We start from the raw sequence: 18,192 nt of genomic DNA, 5'->3' as shown, positions 1-18,192 counted from the left end.
GTCTTAGTACAATAGTATTAAAAAAAAAATGTAATTGTTCTTTGTTTTTATTCATTCGTTGCTTGTATGATTATTAAATGCTCGCAGCCATAAAATAATTTATATTTAAACGTAAGCTAAATAATTTATATTTTTGTCGTGATGATGTTACATTTTTAATACTGAATCATTAATTGTTGAGGCTTTGTCCAGTGTCCACACCAAAACCTTTTTCCTAAATTAAATAACATTCCTTATAATTGTATTTTTAAATTAAAAACATTTTCTGGTTGAGCGATAAAAAATATGAAATAATTACCAAATTACGGTGAAATTTAATTTACAGTACTTAATTTATTTGAATGAACAATAAATTAATTTAAATCAAAATTTTACAAATAATTCTTCCTAAGATAATAAAAAATAACAAAAAAATTAAATTATGTTTTGTATTCACTAATGATTAATACCTAACTATTTAAAAAGTATATATCTACAAGGAGCTCAAACAATTTTATTGTATCACTAATATTTGTATGGTAAATAGAGTATAGGTACATAATATTTGCATGTTACTGGTATTTTATTATTTGAAAAGTTTGAATTTAATTTTTAAATTGAATCGGTGTGCTAATACCGGCTATACTTATAACTGAGAAAACTAATTTGGCAGATAAAAACTAATTTAGTGTCTGAGGTGAGGCACGTATACATACAATACAACATTATGTAGGAAGTGTTCTGAAACCAATGCACAGAAGTTGTAAAAAACCCGTACTTATGTTGAATACTAACGACAGCTCAGTAAACCTGTCCAAACAAAACGGCCACACTTTATATCCGGTGTAACCTACAAACTTTCAGAATTATTCCTCTGGACTCACGTAATGTTTATATTTTTTATCATTACTTTTTCTTTGCATACATATTATTATACTACGGCGAGGACGCACCATAAAAATTCAAAAATATTACAGCTCCTCCCTAAATGTGTTTTTCCCTGTGCTGTAAACCAGAAGGATTGACGATTAAAAATGTTACTCACTTGACCCTTTTTTCGTCGCACATAACTTTTCAAAACGGTTGACAGCTTGTGTAATTTGCGGCCCATCAAACAGAAGCTTCAGAAGCTTTTAATATTTAATAACCAGACGTCATACCTACTATATATATAATATTATTTATGTATATATAAAGACATCCGTTTTGTGTGGATATCTCCTTTTAAGTTAAAAAAATTCTTTATTTTTTTCCCCGCAAAACCGCTGTAAAAATGATTTCTTCCTTGTCAATATGGTGGCTCTAAGAGCCACTTGAGTAAGGAACACATTTCACTAAAACTAAACGCATTCATTTATCATTCAAAGAGTTTATATAACTACTGTTAGAGGACAGATTTTTTTTTTTATCACATGTAGATACACTTGCATAACGTGTAGTTTTTTTTGTTAAAATATAAACATTTGTAACAAAAATTATATTATTATTTGATTCGAATATTCAAAAACTTTTTAATAATATCAAGTTAAGCTAAATTCTAATATAAGTACGTATTTTATTTTTACAAATTAATTAAATATAACACACATTATGCACTTTTTCTTTAACTCGTCGCAGATTAAAAAGTAAATATATACTGTTTATCAATAACAAATAAACATTGGTGAGAAATGAGTTAATTTTTATTAAAATTATTCGTCAAAAGTAATTTTAAGTTTTCTACTGTCTAAATAAATCAACACGAAGTATATATATATTTTTTTATTATTTGCTAGTTTTGAAATTGTTATTATTAAATATTATTTGTGATTCGTTGTATTATCAATATTGTGCTTCGATATTAAGAAAATGCGAAATCATATCGAACTTAAAATAATACCTAGGTCAATGATTGTACACACGAACAATTAATTAGGTATAATATAATATCGAACAAAGTTTTAGAATTATATCCATGTAAATGTAATTAAAATTTCCGATCTTTATAGTTTTGGTGGCCATTAAATAATTGAAAACTCTAAAACTATAATATTATGTATTTACGCGTGGATACCAAATTACAATAAAAAAACATTATTTTTCTCACCACACCTCTAAACAGAACAATAAATGTTATACAATTTGTATCCACTTGATCAGTGCTATTTTTCTCCAAATCTCACTCAATCAATATTATAACGACGAGCAATAGCCTTGTTTAGCGTGAGCGTTATTCTATTGGGATGTTAACCCTATTCCATTCAACGAGGTGAACAAATCTTCCCGGTCAGAATTTCGATATTAATTCAGTGAATCCCGAGGGACGCGAATTCTCGGTGGGTAGTCTTAAAGTGGACCTGATATCAGTAATATAAAGTGTTGACTGTCGTTATAATAAATCCCCAATGAAAAATGGATAAATATATATATATATTTTTTTTTTCATTCGGTTGGAGACTCAGTTCGCAACTTTAGGGCACGATAAAATGACCGCTGCTTTTATATATATACAATGCATGCATATTAGCATTCCTGTATCGAAACCAACCAATTTACGACATACACTCACATTTTTGTGCAACATTGAATTGACGATTACAGTTTATTGGTCAATAAACACGTCGTGTTATACTTCGAAGCGGAATTTCTCAAGAAATTATCATGACTCGTTTTAAGGAGGGATCTCATCCCCTCCATCGCAATCCTCCAAAGTTTACTCCTAGCATTAGAAGATAAATATATTGATGGTTTATACTTTGTATAGGCACTAAGCCTAATAAGTTACCCCCACGGATTTAATTTATTTCAAATTTAGGTAACAATGTAATGCATTTATTCTTATTCACTCTATATTAAAGTAATAATAATGTGTTAGTTTACACTCAAGTACAATTAAATTACAAAACGTATTGGATTTTCGTTTGGTTTTAAATATTTAAATATTGCATACAATATTTGTAAAATGTTTAATATTGCGTGGTTTTTGATGCTCCATTTGCATACCTAATCAGCAATTAGTCTTAGCTAGATACAATTCTATTTTAAAGCATAGGAATATTGTTCTTTTAAATAAATTGTAATCAAATGTGAATAAGACTTTGGCTATGTGTGAATATTCTCAAAAACTTTTTAAAAGTTTAAAGACTGCAGAATTTATATTTATTTCATACCACGGTAATAATATTTCATTATAATGACCAAGGACAACGAATTTTAGTTTATTATGATATATCTACCGTAATCGGTTAAGTGACTTATCCAGTTTATGAATTATGTTATATAAGACTTAAAAAATATATTTTAACGATTTCAGAGCTATACAAAAAATAGCTATAATTAATAAAAACGTACTTATATATAATTTTTTTTAATGTATAGATAGAAATTGTATCCTATTACAATTTGTAAAAGGATATAGAATAATCAACGATCATATTATTCAAATAAATATAATATTTAAATTTTTTCTTACGTCAAATCATTTTCAAAAATATTTTTATATATATAATATTATATATCAATCTAATAAAGTAATAGTCGACAAAGTATTTCTCACTAAAATTTACGACCTAACTATACACGAGTTTCTTTCAAATATTGTATTATAAAATGTTCATGTTGTAATAAAATTTAGAGAGGATATCAAGGATATCACTTTGACAGAGTAACTGTACACTTGGAGAATTTCTGCGTAATATTTATGTTCAGATAAAAATAAAACGTCGAGTTCGACTGGTCCGTTTTTATTATCAATCAGTCAGTATCATGACACATTGAAAACATAAAAATGAAAATGTAATTTATATATTGTGCATGAGTTTGAGTTTCGATTTCAAAATATATTTTATACGTGACACCAATATTTTGTCACTCGCCAAGAGTCAATAATATTATAACAGACAAAATGTCTGATGCCATCAAATATCGTTATAAATACCTATATAATATAATGTAAATTATCAAACGACCTTCTCTAACATTATTTTTTATGCTAAAATTGAACTTTACGGATATTTAAAATTGTATACACGATCTAATCCTTATAGAACTGCCAACGACCATATTATTTGGAAACTAGGGTAATCTTAGACCCGACAGACGATTCCCTAACAACATAAATATTATATCAACTTTGGGCTGAACTCATTTACCAAAGTAGTATGTGTTCTAACTATACCTTCCTGCAACTACTCTGTGTCTAAACTTGGGATAGTATATTATCTTAGTGCCTAAGGGCTACCAGTGCAAGATAGGTACCTATACATACACTACAATAGTGCACGTATAAGTTATTAAACAAACGCGTTACAAGTGAAGCTTCTTATTTTAAATTCTACACAGTGTAGTACAGTTCATGACTAAAAATTAGTTTAAAGAAAAAAACAATCCCATTTATTCAACTGTTAAACGCGTCCATTTATAAAACAATATTGATCCGTGTGTTGACTAATCAGTTTTAATTTATTTTTAGGTTTTTTAACGTTCATTATAGTGTTGGCCATATCTCACACATTAATTACAAAATAATAGCTAGGTAATACCACTATAAAGCTGACATTAATATTATACAACAGTTACAAAACGTTTCATTTTAAGGGATAATCATTAATACTATATAATATACTGTCCCTCCTTCATTTAAATTTTATGCAAATCGTTTATTAAAATGGGTCTAGGTTTTTTTTTTTTTTAAACATAGGTACTTTGGAATTGATTATTTCCGTTTAAATGTAATTGTGTTATAATTTTAAATCATTAGGTAACACGATATTATTTATAACTATTATAACATACCTACGTAATTTACATATAAATTATACACATTATTACACGAATAATAAACTTATATAACCAATAGGTATAGGTGAAAACGCATAAGAAAATAATATGTATTCAAGTAAAAACTTTTCAGTAAAATACTTATGTAATCTCGAAAGTTATTATTTTTTTAACCGATACAAAAAATATTGACGAACTGAAAATAAATAATATAATATAATTGGTATATAGAGCGACGGACATTTCGATTTGTCTATACTGCACGTCGTCGTAGTATTATTATAGTAGGTACCTATATATTATATTAAATTAGTCCAACACAACCACCGGGTTAATGGTTTTATTCGCGATATGTGGTCAGAGCTGGGACATATCAATATTATATGTCGACCAGTGCGCTACTAATTGGACTGTACACAGGATATCGATTTGTGCGCTTGTTTTATAGAAGAACGCCGGTCGGGATAACACGTGACGGGTAAGAATATTGGACTTATTGTTAGTTTTTTCAAGAGTATTAATTAAAGCCATACACGTCCACGTGTACATCCAATTAACCGAAGAAGAAAATTAAAATTGTGTCGTATAATATAATACCTACGCTTTTTGCATTATACTATATTATACGCAACCATAGTATTACGACGTCGCAGCCTTAATAATAATATATTATCGTATATTTAATACTTTTGTTCGCGCAAAGTTTTCTCTCACACAATATATTAATCCAACTAGATCAAACGTCAAATAGACACCAGCAGCTAGCACTACAAAAGTAATGAACGGAAGAAAGTTTTGAGATGATTTCGCTATATAATTATTAAAAGTCTGTGGTAAAAAAAAAACTTTATGCTATATGTACCGCCGACGTATAAAAGAAAAATGTGTATATTTTTGTTGTTTTTTTTACGTAGAAAACAAAATGTATTAAATTGTTTATGTACATCAGCCATTATAGTATACATATTTTATTTGTTTTCGTGGTTTAAAGTTGAATGGCTACCGCGTAACTCGGTTTAAACATATATAAACAACTGCGGCAAGAATCGATGTGTTTAATTAAAATGCCAGAATTCATATTATTTACTACGCGCACCGTTATTAAAGATTTTTCATAATTCATATAAAAGCATTCAACAGAATATACCTACCTACTATCTTTTTGACGCAAATCAACTACACGTTTTAATTAAAAATGTTTTCGTACAGTTTTAAGTACAACAATTACAGTGAAAACTTCCACTGAAAAAAAAAATCACAATAACAGAGATACCTATAGCTAATCTTTATTTATTACTCATTTCACTTTATATTAGTACACACATAAATAATAGACAATGGAATACATACAAACACAGGTTGATTCACCAATCATATTATACTATATTAATTCCCTACCTTCTATACGCGAACAATCTATTCATTCAAATTCTGATTTTAGGAATATTTTTAGTATACTTGAAGACCATATTATTTTCAAATACTTAAATCTTCTATACCATTAAAGAGTATCTTGTGAAGTAGACATTTTTTTTTCGAATGAAACGCACCCTTTTTACAATAAACTGTTTATCAGAATATGCATTTTTTTAAATTGTTGATGCATCTTAATCGAAATGCGAACGAATAGTTTTCAGAGTTATTCAACTTCACGTACTAAGGATGACAATAATCCTTAATTATAGCTTAAATTCAATATAATATAAAAATTTTAATATTGACTATTGAGTCTAGTATTTATTAAAACTCCGCCAATTTCTATAAGTTATAAAAATACTAATATACATTAATATATAAACTACTATACTTTTTGAAGAACTTTAGCTCTCGCATCTTTAAGCCAATCAAGTTCATGCAATTTTATTCTTAGATACATAAAGTTTATTATCATCAAAAACTATGAATTATGATGTACGTATATACATCAAAATAAAAAATAAAAAATCATCCACTTAAAAATGCACAGTAAGATTGGTTGATCTCGTTAGAAAAAAAGTTTGTATCGGAACTGGACACTCCTTAAATTGCTTAAAAATGTAAATATTTGAAAATACATATAACTATGTAATGCTTAGCATTTCCATAAATCTTAGTATGAATAAACTTAATGTTAAATGAAAAAATGTGGGTGAGCGTGCATGATAAATCGCCTTGTATATTAAAGGACTTAACAATAATTAGTAATCAATACATAATCATAAAACTTTTTATTTACACATGTCTACAAACATACACATTTTTAAAAAAAATAATATTTTTAATTTGGTGGTTTAGATCGGATTTAAATTTTTATCAATATTTTTATTTTTTCTCTAAGAGAGTTATATTTCATGTTTTAAGATAATTAACATTGAGTTTATAAAAATTATAAATACTTTAGTATTTGATTTTTTTTTTTTAATTTTAACTAGCAAATATTAAATATTTGGTTCAAAAATCTTAAAAAAGTTTTTGTTTTCTAGTTATTGTTATAGATAAAGAACTTCAAAATATTATATATATTATATATTAAGTATTATAATTCATTATTCACGTATATTATAAATTGTAATATATAGGTAATGATAACTCATTATTTTTCAAAGCACTATTATTTTTATTGTCTCTTTTTGTTAAATTATAAAATATTTTCTGATCAGAAATGACCCTAGATTCATTATTAGAGAGTCATTTCTAAAAAAATATTTATTTGAAAATCTACCATAAGTAAATAAATATTTATAGTAAGCATACTTAATATGCAATATAAAATCACAAATTTTATTTGCCTAAGTATTCAATTATTTTAAGATTTTTTCAAAATATAAATTTATTATTAATTAGAACGCTAATAATATTATGTAAGTCCCGCGCTACTATAATGTATAAGTGCATAAATAGTATTCAATTTATTTCAGACACAAATTAAAAATGTTATGATTAAAAGATGGTAGAATTTGAATGGCATCCACCGCAACGAGGAATATCATATTTTATATTTATTTGGACTTTTGTCATCACCTCTGTTCCAAGTTTTACTCCTCCCCTAGCCCTTACTTAATCAGCACCCTTTAAGCATACATGACATTATAGCTATACTTAACAACACACCCACTTCAGTAATATTAAAACCATTCATCTCTTCAAAGATAAATTCAGTTTTTTATTATAAATATTGTACACTTTTTATTACTATTTAGTATTTACTGTGACTGTATTTTTTTTTAACATTTAATTTTTATGCTTTTATTTTTCTATTATATTTTACAAGCATAATATACTAATGATTAATGAGTTATGAAAATATTTAGCTAATAAAAAAAATAAAAAAATACACGTGTTTCATTAGTTCTTATTATTTATTTTAATATTAAAATATAAATTTCCCATCGTAATCAATCATTGAAAAAATAAATAAAAATTAGAAGTAGATAGGCCAAAAAAAAATTTCAAACGTTAAATTTAAAATATAATAAATTAAAATTATGTTAATAGTAGGGTTGTGAATGGAATGCACTAAAAAAAACCTTAAAATATATTTAAGATTTCAACCAGTTAACTAGAAATGCAAAAAAAAATGAACTAAAAAAATACATTATTTTTACTCTGAACATTTTTATTTATCCAATGATTTCAATGAATCTAAATAAATTTTTTCAATCGTAGAAATTTATCGAAATAAAGTTATAATATTGTATATACTTAACTATTAACGTAGATTCAGTGACGTGTTTAAGTCAAACCGTTAAGAAGATCTTTAATGTAAATGTCCGTCGAACTTATGAGAACTATCGGCTGCTGCAGGTGAAATGTTTATTCATGTTAGGTAGGTACTCTGACACTGAGGCAGCTTATCAATGACCTTTATTGAGTTTTGAATTTGAATAAAGATGTTATTTATATGATGTATTATATTATATTATTTCAATTAAAATAAATAACTGATAACAATAAATTGTGATAAAAATATTTAATGAATCAAAGAATACAATTTTTTTTATGTTCTATCTGAGTTTCGTTCAATAAAACAATTGTATTTAAATAATTCAGGTATAGAAATTATATTTATTTTTTATTTTTAATAAAGTAAACTAATAGGTACAAATTTTTTTTTATTTTAGATATGAATTCCATATATTATTGTTATATTAAATTATATTAATGGTATAAAATAGTGTAGGTATATATTAAAAAATAGCATTTCAATAAAAGTAATTAAACTAATATTTCAAAACTTATATCAGCCTTTGTATAAATCAGGTAAGTTTGAAAATATAAACTTAATTTCACTATTCTTAATTTGTATAGTTAATTTTTAAAACTTTAATTGTTAACTGTGTAGTATATTATCACTATGTACCTATCTAATTAATAATAAATACGGTTAACTACTTAAAAAGCATACTTAAATGTAAGAATGAATAATAATAAATGCTGACTGTTGAGTGTAAAAATTTAAATTGATAACACATCTGTAACTCAATTGAACTATTATATCTACTAATGTAGTAAAATATTAATAATCAACTATTAAGATACATCAATTTATTATTATACACATAAGTCTTAAGGAATGGAAATGTGGACACGGAAGAGACTATTTCGTATTATTTAGATTGAACGGAAGAGCAATGCAGAAATTCTTCAAGTTATAGGAGAGAAGAGCCCTATACTAATATCTATAATTATTAATTAGAACAAGAAGAGAACAACTTATGGGAAATCGAATAAGACATATGAAACCTTCATAACCAACATAATAGAAGGAAGAATCTATGGACTCAAAAAAGAGGAATATACCGAGGAGGACACCATACATTATTTTATACGTATGAGAAATGATTGGAATGGCAACCAGTTCAACGGTTATCCACATATAAAGACAATAGTGTTGAAGAGAGGTAGATGGAAGTAAATTTTCGTTATGGCAAATAGTTTAATCATTAGTACCTAGTAAATACAATAGTATTGAATCTACTCGTACTTACGAAATTTAATGAAAACCTTTTACTAAAAAAATTACTTGTGATAATAAGTGCAATCTTAGCCATGGACGTGTGCCATTTAAACACGATTCGCACACATGGACGATTATACACAAATAGTGAGTCTAAACCATACTATATACCTACCTATTAATTATGATTACAAAACAATATAAGCCAAGTACTTATATATATTTCAACAACACAAACAGTTTAAATTTATTTGTAATCATAAACTTGTTTCATTATGATTGGAGCGATGATTCTGGTTAATATTTCATATTAATGATGTTTTTTATTATTATTATTATTTTGATATGATTCCTTCGGGGAGCGGTAAAAATGCTCAACAAGTTCCAAAGTAAGAAGCTGTGTCAGCAACCCACCCACCCAACTCTTATAACTTGTTTTTAATCTTTTTCATAATACAATTATAATATTATTGTAAATTGTAATATTATTATAATCGTTTGTAAAAGTTTTATTCTAGAATCAGACAATTATGTATAAAATATTACCGTAAAAAATATATAGGGAGGTAGTTCGATTATAATTGTATACAATTTAAATTACGTCACAAATTATAATACCATAAAATTAATATATTATTTGATTAAAATTGTTATTAATGACTAATTTACTATAACTTAATTCATATAAAATGTATTAGTAGCAATTACAATATAATATATAGACACACTAACATTGCATACTTCTAATTTCATTATTTTATAAATATTAAAAAAATACACATTGACCTAGGTGATAACCATGTATAGATAGTGCGTATAGTATAATATTGTTATTTACAATTGTTTTATTTAAAATGATTTATGATGCATATTACCTGCACATTTCAATCGTAATAATTTATAACTTTATCTGAACAATAATTATTTTATTCAAATACCTATGTTACAAGTTACAATATTATACTATCGTATAGAAGAATAGCAATAATAATATTATAACCATAAACACATTTTTTTTTTATAAATTACGGTTTTTATTTAACACATTACAAACGTATTCGGCATACATTATTATACCTAAACATCGAAAGATAGCTGAAATAAGTACTACCACCTATATGTTACTTATATTCTATATTATCCTATATCACAACTATAGGTATATGACGATTTAACAACAGCATATTATAATACGTTTATTAAATATTTCAAAATCAGTAGTTTCCAAAATCACAGTTTTAGCAAAAATACGATAAATCATAAATAATTATTCGAAAACATCTTTGGACTCCAAATTTTAGTTGTAATGTTACTATCAGTAATAAGAATAACATTGTGATAAATCGGTTTGGTATTTACTCGTTTTGCTTTCTATGGTAAATTGGTAACGCACCTCTGCATAATATATCATATTATATTACAATATAACATAGATTGTATTTTTAATATTTTTATACGGTATTTAGTTATTTTTTGTTGTGATATACCTACTATATTATAATAGATAAGTACTACAAGACAATACTACCGATTGAGTAGTTTTGATGGCGATATTTACGTTCAATAAAATTTGTTTGGTTTTTAAACGAGCCGAGAACCGAGAACGACAATATTTTCGTTAAAACAACCGCGTACCTAAGGCTTGTAGGTAAGTATATTATATTATAATATTCGTCTCTACGTCTCTTGCACCTGTGAATTTGTCGTGTTTTCGAGTATACGGTGTGTTACGGCTGTAAGTGTTAATATTAAAATCATTACGGTATCAGGGATGCGACTGATACGAATTTGACTTATGAGTAAGTTTGGAGTTTGAAAAAAACAAACGTGTAACATAATCTATTTATGTAGGTTCTTCAACGCCGTCACACAACTACACAAGGCATATATATAGGTCCTACACCGGTACATGCTACTAAGTCCCCCGACGAATACGTATCGGGACAGCTTGTCCGTCACATTAGACCTCAACCTCCCCCACAAAAAAAAAAAAAGATAGGTATTATATGAAAAATAGGATTCCTACTTGTGTGGACGTCTCTAATAGGCGCGGGACGACTGCAGCATTCGGCGGCCAGCACGTGGTGGTGCGGTGGCTGCAGCGGCGACGCACGGACAGCGACCGTCGTGGTTGTGGCCGGCGCTACGACGGACGCCGGTATCGCCGGCTACGGTTACGGCACCACGACCGGTGCGTGGACGGCGGTGGACATGGTTGGACGGCCCCCGCCGCATGACGGCAATGCGTGGACTACGCGTGGTGACTATGAGGATTTTTTGTCCGCCGACCGCGAATATTAATAATTTATCGTTATCGCACGTGCGACGTAATAATATTGTGGTAGGTACTTATTGCGAAACCGATGTCGTGCGGGAAGAAACACGCGCGCGGTCGGGCGCACGTGTACCTACTGCGGTGTGGCGTCACATAATATTATCGTCGCTCTAGACCGGTTGTGTTGCTTTCGCCCCGCAGCGGCCGGCCGGCGCGAAAAAAAATCTCGCCGGTATGACACGATATTGGGTGGTGTGCTGTTATCGTTTGACGGGCGCCGGTTGGTCGGCGTGGCGGGTGGTGGAGGGTGACGTGGTCGCCAATTAATAACGGGTGATAATTAGATTATATAATTATATCGACGACGACAATAAAAATATATTATTATGATCGTGTCGATCGCGCATGGAAGTCGTGCGGCGGTGTCTCGTGTGCGTGTGGCGCGCGCGACCGGTACGTACGTCAAGTGGGCGCCTGGCCGCGACCGTTACGCTATGTGTACTGCACAGCTCGGCGCTGGGATCATTGCGTTTGCCGCGCGCGCCAGTCGTCGTAGTCGTCGTCGTCGTCGTCGTCGGCGGCGGTGAGCGGAACGGTGTGCGCGCGCGCGAGTGTGTCGGTGCGTTTGCCGGCATGAGAGAGAGTGATCGCCGGCCCGGTGACGGATGGGTGGGGGCGGGAGGGGTTGGACGGCGGCGAGCGTGTGAGAGAGACGCGGCGCGCGCGACACGTCAGCCAACGCCACCCGACCCGGCGCGAACCGTTTCTCTCTCCCGCTCACATAATATACGCTAACCACGCGCCCGGCCACTCCGTCGGGCCTCGTCCTCAAGCTGCGGCTGCGGCGGCGAAGCACGCGGCGGTGATCCTCCCGTTGCCACGGGTGACACGAGCGTTGCGCGCGCATCCTTGTCCAGGGATAATTTTTCCCATCCCCTAGTCCCCTAGTCGCCGACTCCCAAACACTGCAACTGTCACGTCTCTCTCTCGCCCCACCCCCACCCACCCCCGTCACCGATCGCTCGCTCCACGCAACCCCCAACCCTCGCCGTCCCGCGGTCGGCCGTTCGCGTGTGACGAGCGGGGGGAAGAAGCTTTATTTTTACATTTTTTGAGCGAATTTTTTTCTGTTTACCCTCTTTCGCACGGCATTTAGCCGACGCACCGTACGTTGTCCCACACTCCGTCCCACGCACAACTTGGAAGCAACTCAGACGGAGACCGTGGACCTAGCAGGCGGTCGAGTGCGTTAAGCGATCGTCCGGAGAGTACGAAATTTATCATTTCGAAATTAATTTCTGGACGCCTACGCTCGGCCCGGAGTTATTTGTTTTAGGGGGGGTGGAGGTGCGGGTGCTTCAGATACTGCCTGTGCCAGGTAAACGTCGTGTGAGTGTGAGTAGATTGAGTAAACACGAAAATAATCGTATTATTGCCGGTCCCGAGAAAAAAGGATAAGTAGGTTATTACTTATTACCGGTTTACATTCGTCAAGTTTTCGTTTATTTATTTTCGAATAACAGTTCGCGGAATTAATCCATTTCTGCCTCTTCCACCACCAACCCCCCCAAACCTCCGCTACCGCTGCCACTCACTCCATCACGTGGGATTTTCAATTCTGCTACATTTGTAGTCTGTTGACCCTTCCGTCACGGGCACAATACCTTTAAAATTACGTCAGTCCCTACACTCCCCTGATGTTTTTTGATCGATATTTTTTTATTTATTATTATCATTTTGATAAAATTTACGTAAAATAAAGTTTAACAAAAATCTAATTATTATAGTACATAATATTATATAATATATAAAAAAAATAATAGGTGCTTATAATCTATTAATTGCTATAGTAATATATAATATTATGTAATACGTTTCAGACATTTTCCCGAGATTAATAGGATACGAGCGTACGAGCTTTTATTTGATTTTCTGTTTTTGATAAAATATTATATTTTCGGTGTATAGTATACTTACGTCGATATTAAATGTTATTTTTACCTGCCCAATAACTTATTACGAGCACCGTTTATATTGTTTGCGATTGAATAAAAAGAAAAACCCCGTACCAAAACTTCAATACTCAAAATCGTATTACAAAAAATATTAGGTTTTTTAAAATCTATAAATTTTACATGGACAACAAATGGGGGTGATATTTCAAAATGTACAATTGTTTAATATCATAAACCGATATATAGACCCATTGAAATTGAAAAAATAACAAGAAATAGAATGGTGTGGTCAAATTGTATTAAAACGTACTATTTACGTTTATGATTATTTTATGTTTATTAGTGTTTCAAAATGAGTGATATCATTACCTGCCTACAGCTACTAAGTAGTGGCGGTCAAATGATTTTGTCATGGGAGGGGATACGGCTGATTGTTTAATATATTATGCATTATTTTATCATTAAAAATATCATTTATGGTTATGTCTAATATCAATTTATAAAATTATGGTAAATACACCTTTATTTATAACTTAGGTATCACGGTATTATTTATAACACTGAATCACGGACATTCCCCCCCGACCATTAATTTATTCATTTTTAATGCTTAAAATATAAAATATATGCTTATTTTTTTTTTGAGTAGTTCAGTGGATCGAACAAATAGATTTATAACCTATAATATTTATGAAAAGAAAAATGCTTATATTATGATATAAGCTTATATCAATTATGATATTATGCTTATAAAAAAAAAATAATTTCTTATTAAATAATATTGTATTATTAAATTCAATATTATTAGTCAATAATAAACTTTAAAAAAAAATTTGGGGAAAAATGTCCACATCAAAAATATATCGGGGGGGAAATATCCTACTATACACCGAAAACAATCAGGGCCCCTGATTAACTGCACAATGAACAGCCATAGAAAAAATATTACCGCTAAGTCACAACTTGATTTTCTGTAACGATATTAGTGGCCTTACTTATTTTTTCATCCACCGATCGTTTAGAAGTAGAGCAAATTGCGTCAAAATAACTAGTAATTTTCCTTTTATAGACATAGTAATAAATTGTGAAAATGTAAAATAGACAATATAGTCAAAGTCAATATTTCAAAAGACACCGACCGTATAATAGTAAGTAATAGACTACGCGGACCTACAGTAGAAAACACGAGTACGAAAGAGTAAGACGATCACGGTGATAACTAATATCATGAGTTATGACAAATTATAAGCAAATCGACATTTCAAGTTTTCAAACGACTAATGACTTGGGGCTGTTGGTATAAAAAAAAAAATATCTAATATTGTAAAATATACCTACCAATCGCTCTATCGCCCGTATGGGCCAATGTTCTGGGAAAGTGTAGAGATAGTTGTTATTGAGAATTCTCGATGATCGAGTGGGATAATTCCCATATTACATTTTGTGTAAACAACTAAATATTAATAATAATAATAATATCCTAGTTCCTAGATATGAGTCTAGATAATAATATAGTCATGTCATATAAACACGTATAAACATATCCCGACAATCTGTGGAAATTTACAATATTTGATAATTTGTTTTTAGAAAAAAAATAGAACAAAATTTAATGCATTATAGAATATACTTAATTATAAATTGTTATAAATATTGAAAAAAGTTCATGGAGGGAGATCTATCCCCCTCACCCCCCCCCCCCCGTTTGACCGCCACTGCAGTACTAACGCACTTAATTTTTCACACGTAACTCAGGGAAAAACGAACTATTTACAAATTACATTAAAACGTATTATTTCCCAAGGTATATCTATGCTTGGTATTAAAAAATTAGGCAAAACGCACTAAATCCAATTGTTATTACAACGCTCTTTGTATTTGCATATTGTGTCAAACCACACGATGTCCTATATAAGCATTAGACACAAGTACTATAAAATTAGCAAATTAATTTAAAGTCATCACAAAGACTTGTACTATTTCCAGTGTTTTAAGAATATAACATCTTGTTATTACCTCTATAATATATATTCAGTATGTATATTATTAAAATAAATTTAACGAATTCTTTTGATTCTTTTGATTTTAAATGTCTGTCATCTGATAACATTATTGCCATCAATCATAAAATATCAGCAAATGTGTTAATGATCAGTTTTATTTATTAATTATTGCATTGATGTTACCTATATTTAAATTCCGACCAAAAACTTTTTTGTACTTGTTCTTATGAGCTGTGACTTAGTTTAAATCACACTTAGAAAATGTATAAAACGAGAGCACTTGCTTTGTGCTCCTACCGAGAGAATAAGGTAGGTAACAGATATATTACATAATATAATACCTTGTTTTTAAAATAATTATACTGTTAATGAAAATATAATACCTATAACATTATACAATAAAATTATACATGCATTAATGACAACTAGAAATCACTTTACATTAGTCTTAACTATTTGTATACTGGTACACGGCTAGTTAGTCCATTTCGTATAACATAATATGATTTTAAATACAATTTGATGAATAGTAGTTGTTTGAAACAAAAAATAAATTTAAAATCAAATTTTATCGATAAACAATAATTCTTTAACATTATTAAGTATATTAGTTTCAAAATAATTGTGCCTACCTACCTCCTTCCCAGTTGTATTTATAATATTCCAATTATTGAAATATTAATAATATGGGTACTTAACTTTCCCAACACAAAATATACTTTAACCTTGTTACGTTTATTACTTATACTGTTATAATGTTATACTTTTCAGTCCGTTCAAAAATAGTAAGTAAGATGTTACGTTTATTCATTATTGTATTAGGTACATACCTAGTATATAAAAAGAAGGGAAATATGTAACCACTCTGTAAAATTATTATCTCATCATTCAATTATATACAATAAGTCACTGTAATGTACCTATATGTTAAATTTGAATTCAATGATAAATCATTGCATATACGTTTTGATTCTGAGCGAATAGACAGTCTGTCCATCTATATTATACTACTAAGTATATTTTATGATGTATTAATATTTCTATTGTATTTCTATTGCAATAATTTCTTTTACTATTAGTAAGACGGTAATTCATTTTTACCGGAAAAAAAGCATTAATAAAAAATTAATATTATATTATATTTATACTTGCTATAATAGTATAGACATAGGTATATTCATACCACATAATTATAATAATATTATTTATTATTTATTAACTTTTGAGTCAATACCAAATTATCATAGAACGCCGTGATTAGGTTTGTGCTAAAAATAGGCATACACTTAATATGAATGTTTTGAACATGTCATTGTATATATAAAATATAATAAGCGTAAATAAAATTTATGCGTAAGAACTAAGAGTTTCAATTCTTCACGAATAATATTTTTTTAATTAGATACCTACGACAAAATAGATAAAACCGTAATTTTTTGTTAAAATGTTAACTTAAAATGTATTTAAAAAAAATTGTGTTTAAATATTTGTTGGTTTCAATGTGAACAACTTATGAATAATCTTTTATTATATTTTGGAGACTTCGTTTTAAAATTTTGACATTTAAAACTCTTTAACTCCACAAATATTTTCACATTTATCTTTTTTCGTGATTTTGATGAATTTCGTAAACATTTGAATTTTAAAAGTTTATAAACAAATATTATGCCTATAATATTATATCCACTTATAATATTTTTAAATTGTTCTTGTCTGTCATCATCTTTTGGAGCAGTAAAAAATTGTTTTAGAGTTGAAGGATGGTTTCTGGTGGCAATTTGTGTCTAGTTTGTGCTTTAATAATCAATATAATTATCTAATAATTTACATAGTAGACCCATCATAGAAAATCGTGGTTCCTGAAAAAATATGTAAAATGGAAATAGTACGTTTTAAAATTTCATCCCAATATTAAATAATTTAATAATAATAATGCACCTTAATAGCGTATACTTAATTCATTAAAAAATATAATGAATATAATAAATTAACAGAGTAAATGTATGAACTCAAATAAATATATTTAATTTAAAAAAAAAGGTAAATCAAGACAATTCTTTTGAGTATTTCATTCTGCTAATGTAGCTAAATATTACCAAAACCATTACCAAGTTATTTATTTAAAAATAAATTTAAATTGTTCAAGACATTTTAAGAATAATTAATTACATCGTCTCTCTAATTAGTAATTAATGCAATCAAAAAACTTAATTGTTCAAAATGGACCAAAAAAGTTTTAATTATATTTTTGTATTACCATAAGAGTAAAGTTTAAATCAAATACAC

General features: G+C 29.4%; 1 protein-coding gene across 6 annotated transcripts in view; it reads right to left on the bottom strand.

Annotated features, from left to right (window-relative positions):
• Positions 1 to 12,472, bottom strand: part of LOC100165174 (cGMP-specific 3',5'-cyclic phosphodiesterase) — a 105,344-nt gene extending 92,872 nt beyond the window's left edge. For 2 of the 6 annotated variants that reach the window (XM_003247095.3, XM_001945891.4), the window contains exon 1: positions 11,700 to 12,472. The gene's annotated coding sequence lies outside the window, so the exon portion shown is untranslated. Of the gene's footprint in view, positions 1 to 8,423; positions 8,649 to 11,699 lie in introns of those variants that run through there. The other 4 variants (XM_008188692.3, XM_016807582.2, XM_016807583.2 and 1 more) reach the window with 3 other exon arrangements.
• Between the last annotated feature and the right edge of the window lie 5,720 nt (positions 12,473 to 18,192).

The sequence above is a fragment of the Acyrthosiphon pisum genome, chromosome A2 (genome assembly GCF_005508785.2).
Source record: "Acyrthosiphon pisum isolate AL4f chromosome A2, pea_aphid_22Mar2018_4r6ur, whole genome shotgun sequence".
Classification (NCBI taxonomy): Eukaryota; Metazoa; Arthropoda; class Insecta; order Hemiptera; family Aphididae; genus Acyrthosiphon; species Acyrthosiphon pisum.
The sequence above is the reverse complement of the archived record's forward strand: the minus strand, read 5'-3'. Positions and strand labels throughout refer to the sequence as shown.